This window comes from Triturus cristatus, chromosome 4_1 (assembly GCF_964204655.1).
Source record: "Triturus cristatus chromosome 4_1, aTriCri1.1, whole genome shotgun sequence".
NCBI classification, from domain to species: Eukaryota; Metazoa; Chordata; class Amphibia; order Caudata; family Salamandridae; genus Triturus; species Triturus cristatus.
In genome coordinates, this window is record NC_140585.1 from 137,433,204 (window position 1) to 137,438,203 (window position 5,000).

The following is a 5,000-nucleotide window of genomic DNA, read 5'->3' on the forward strand; positions in this document are numbered from 1 at the left end:
TGTCACGTCAAAATTCTGCAAACCTATTACATATTCAGTGCGTCGGCATAGAAGCACTTTTTAATGCCACTAAAATGCACAAGTAGTTAGACTGAAGATGCAACCTGAATGAGTTTACAGTATGTACTCCACTTTATTAATGATTAGTAATGAGAAAGTGAGGACTACAAGAGTATTGGAAAAGACTTTTTCCACTCTGAATGTAAAGCAGATTGTGTGACCATTGGCCAAAAACAACCACGAAGGGACTCGAACCCTCAATCTTCTGATCCGAAGTCAGACACCTTATCCATTAGGCCACGCGGTCATCCGTTCACCTGAGATGATTTTTATCATGTAGGTGGTATGCATGGATGGAGAACATATTATTGAAAGGTATTCAGGTTTACATCCCATAGTGTTCTTTCAGCTCTTTTCGCTGGAAGCACTTTTTTGGAATCTATATATTGAGTATTTTATGAGTACGATATGCTTTTGTTTTCCTTTTTGCATACAAACCTCTTTCCTCATGCGTTTAAAGCTCATTTGTATTCTCTACATAGCTCTGGAAGTTTCCAGACGTGGAGTGAAACTGTATTGAAAGTAGGACAAATTGCTCCTTCCTGCATATGCTAATTTTTCACACTCACATAGGTTGTATACGTTTTATGAATCCTGGCTTGACCTATTCAAGTAGCTGAAAGCCTGTCACCACCTCTAGAAACAAGATTCACACCAATCCAATTCAAATCATTTTTTCCAAAGGAATATCTTCTGGCTGGTCGAAAATGCATCTCACAAAAAATAGGCATTTAAAAATATACTTTGCAGTTTCAGAACACTAACATGACTGTGAAGTGTACACAAGTAAAATGGGACCGTTTCAAAGTAACTAATCCCTCATAAACTTCTGAGAGGAAGCATGTAATAAATCTACCTAATTTTCTGGAAAAGATAGAGGAAGGATTTTCGTTATCACCTCAGATGGGACTTGAACCCACAATCCCTGGCTTAGGAAGCCAGTGCCTTATCCATTAGGCCACTGAGGCACACATGGAAAGTTCTTTTCTAGTGTGTGCACACAGGGCATTTCTCACTTCTATCTATAAGTAAACTTCCCATTTTCATCCTCTTCCATCCCCGACTTTAACGCTCTCTTCTATGCTATAATGGAGACTTTGCAATTTTAGCAAGTGGAGAGAAATTGGAGAACCACTTTCGACTCCACACTTCTTCTTCACTTACTTCTTTTCTCAATATACTGGGCTTAGAAAATGGTATCAAGCCATCCTTATCATCAGCAGGACACGGAAAGAGGCACCAAGTCTCCTAACCAAGTTCAACCACACTCTGCAACTTAACCATTGCACTACAAAATAGGCAACGGGGGCATCAGCAAAGGCAGCCAATGTGCCGATCCTTTATACATTTTTTGTAGTACTTTTCTTACTCGGAGGCAAAATAAGCACTTTAACTGCCCAAATCATACAGACTTTACACATGTAGCACTCTATGCACACATAGGTCCACACCTTGCAGTTCTTCTACACACACTTAAGCTAAAAACCCATTCTGTCACGTCAAAATTCTGCAAACCTATTACATATTCAGTGCGTCGGCATAGAAGCACTTTTTAATGCCACTAAAATGCACAAGTAGTTAGACTGAAGATGCAACCTGAATGAGTTTACAGTATGTACTCCACTTTATTAATGATTAGTAATGAGAAAGTGAGGACTACAAGAGTATTGGAAAATACTTTTTCCACTCTGAATGTAAAGCAGATTGTGTGACCATTGGCAAAAAATGACCACGAAGGGACTCGAACCCTCAATCTTCTGATCCGAAGTCAGACGCCTTATCCATTAGGCCACGCGGTCATCCGTTCACCTTAGATGATTTTTATCATGTAGGTGGTATGCATGGATGGAGAACATATTATTGAAAGGTATTCAGGTTTACATCCCATAGTGTTCTTTCAGCTCTTTTCGCTGGAAGCACTTTTTTGGAATCTATATATTGAGTATTTTATGAGTACGATATGCTTTTGTTTTCCTTTTTGCATACAAACCTCTTTCCTCATGAGTTTAAAGCTCATTTGTATTCTCTACATAGCTCTGGAAGTTTCCAGACGTGGAGTGAAACTGTTTTGAAAGTAGGACAAATTGCTCCTTCCTGCATATGCTAATTTTTCACACTCACATAGGTTGTATACGTTTTATGAATCCTGGCTTGACCTATTCAAGTAGCTGAAAGCCTGTCACCACCTCTAGAAACAAGATTCACACCAATCCAATTCAAATCATTTTTTCCAAAGGAATATGTTCTGGCCGGTCGAAAATGCATCTCACAAAAATAGGCATTTAAAAATATACTTTGCAGTTTCAGAACACTAACATGACTGTGAAGTGTACACCAGTAAAATGGGACCGTTTCAAAGTAACTAATGCCTCATAAACTTCTGAGGGGAAGCATGTAATAAATCTACCTAATTTTCTGGAAAAGATAGAGGGAGGATTTTAGTTATCACTTCAGATGGGACTCGAACCCACAATCCCTGGCTTAGGAGGCCAGTGCATTATCCATTAGGCCACTGAGGCACACATACATAGCTCTTTTCTAGAGACATTATTTAAATGTATTCTATGGTCAGACACCGGTGTGTGCACACAGGGCATTTCTCACTTCTCTCTATAAGTAAACTTCCCATTTTCATCCTCTTCCATCCCCAACTTTAACGCTCTCTTCTATGCTATAATGGAGACTTTGCAATTTTAGCAAGTGGAGAGAAATTGGAGAACCACTTTCGACTCCACACTTCTTCTTGACTTACTTCTTTTCTCAATATACTGGGCTTAGAAAATGGTATCAAGCCATCGTTATCATCAGCAGGACACGAAAAGAGGCACCAAGTCTCCTAACCAAGTTCAACCACACTCTGCAACTTAACCATTGCACTACAAATTAGGCAACGGGGGCATCAGCAAAGGCAGCCAATGTGCCGATCCTTTATACATTTTGTGTAGTACTTTTCTTACTCTGAGGCAAAATCAGCACTTTAACTGCCCAAATCATACAGATTTTATCAATGTAGCACTCTATGCACACATAGGCACACACCTTGCAGTTCTTCTACACACACTTAAGCTAAAAACCCATTCTGTCACGTCAAAATTCTGCTAACCTATTACAGATTCAGTGCGTCGGCATAGAAGCACTTTTTAATGCCACTAAAATGCACAAGTAGTTAGACTGAAGATGCAACCTGAATGAGTTTACAGTATGTACTCCACTTTATTAATGATTAGTAATGAGAAAGTGAGGACTACAAGAGTATTGGAAAAGACTTTTTCCACTCTGAATGTAAAGCAGATTGTGTGACCATTGGCCAAAAACGACCACAAAGGGACTCGAACCCTCAATCTTCTGATCCGAAGTCAGACGCCTTATCCATTAGGCCACGCGGTCATCCGTTCACCTGAAATGATTTTTATCATGTAGGTGGTGGAGAACATATTATTGACAGGTATTCAGGTTTACATTCCATAGTCTTCTTTCAGCTCTTTTCGCTGGAAGCACTTTTTTGGAATCTATATATTGAGAATTTTATGAGTACGATATGCTTTTGTTTTCCTTTTTGCATGCAAACCTCTTTCCTCATGAGTTTAAAGCTCATTTGTATGCTCTACATAGCTCTGGACGTTTCCAGACGTGGAGTGAATCTGTTTTGAAAGCAGTACAAATTGCTCCTTCCTGCATATGCTAATTTTTCACACTCACATAGGTTGTATAAGTTTTATGAATCCTGGCTTGACCTATTCAAGTAGCTGAAAGCCTGTCACCACCTCTAGAAACAAGATTCACACCAATCCAATTCAAATCATTTTTTCCAAAGGAATATGTTCTGGCCGGTTGAAAATACATCTCGCAAAAATAGGCATTTAAAAAAATACTTTGAAGTTTCAGAACACTAACATGACTGTGAAGTGTACACAAGTAAAATGGGACCGTTTCAAAGTACCTAATCCCTCATAAACTTCTGAGAGGAAGCATGTAATAAATCTACCTAATTTTCTGGAAAAGAAAGAGGGACGATTTTTGTTATCACCTCAGATGGGACTCGAACCCACAATCCCTGGCTTAGGAGGCCAGTGCCTTATCCTTTAGGCCACTGAGGCACACATGCGTAGCTCTTTTCTAGAGACATTATTCAAATGTATTCTATGGTCAGACACCGGTGTGTGCCCACAGGGCATTTCTCACTTCTCTCTATAAGTAAACTTCCCATTTTCATCCTCTTCCATCCCCGACTTTAACGCTCTCTTCTACGCTATAATGGAGACTTTGCAATTTTAGCAAGTGGAGAGAAATTGGAGAACCACTTTCGACTCCACACTTCTTCTTCACTTACTTCTTTTCTCAATATACTGGGCTTAGAAAATGGTATCAAGCCATCCTTATCATCAGCAGAAGACGGAAAGAGGCACCAAGTCTCCTAACCAAGTTCAACCACACTCTGCAACTTAACCATTACACTACAAATTAGGCAACGGGGGCATCGGCAAAGGCAGCCAATGTGCCGATCCTTTATACATTTTTTGTAGTACTTTTCTTACTCGGAGGCAAATTCAGCACTTTAACTGCCCAAATCATACAGACTTTACACATGTAGCACTCTATGCACACATAGGCACACACCTTGCAGTTCTTCTACACACACTTAAGCTAAAAACCCATTCTGTCACGTCAAAATTCTGCAAACCTATTACATATTCAGTGCGTCGGCATAGAAGCACTTTTTAATGCCACTAAAATGCACAAGTAGTTAGACTGAAGATGCAACCTGAATGAGTTTACAGTATGTACTCCACTTTATTAATGATTAGTAATGAGAAAGTGAGGACTACAAGAGTATTGGAAAATACTTTTTCCACTCTGAATGTAAAGCAGATTGTGTGACCATTGGCCAAAAACGACCATGAAGGGACTCGAACCCTCAATCATCTGATCCGAAGTCAGAT

The 5,000-nt window shown here is 39.6% G+C and overlaps 4 non-coding genes across 4 annotated transcripts; all 4 read right to left on the minus strand.

The window, feature by feature from the left end:
• Positions 1 to 955: 955 nt before the first annotated feature.
• Positions 956 to 1,028, minus strand: TRNAR-CCU (transfer RNA arginine (anticodon CCU)). The gene has a single exon. It is a non-coding gene; the product is annotated as a tRNA-Arg (tRNA).
• A 758-nt stretch (positions 1,029 to 1,786) lies between these two features.
• Positions 1,787 to 1,859, minus strand: TRNAR-UCG (transfer RNA arginine (anticodon UCG)). The gene has a single exon. It is a non-coding gene; the product is annotated as a tRNA-Arg (tRNA).
• Positions 1,860 to 3,374: 1,515 nt separating this feature from the next.
• On the minus strand, positions 3,375 to 3,447 carry TRNAR-UCG (transfer RNA arginine (anticodon UCG)). The gene has a single exon. It is a non-coding gene; the product is annotated as a tRNA-Arg (tRNA).
• A 637-nt stretch (positions 3,448 to 4,084) lies between these two features.
• Positions 4,085 to 4,157, minus strand: TRNAR-CCU (transfer RNA arginine (anticodon CCU)). Its single transcript has one exon. It is a non-coding gene; the product is annotated as a tRNA-Arg (tRNA).
• Positions 4,158 to 5,000: the final 843 nt, after the last annotated feature.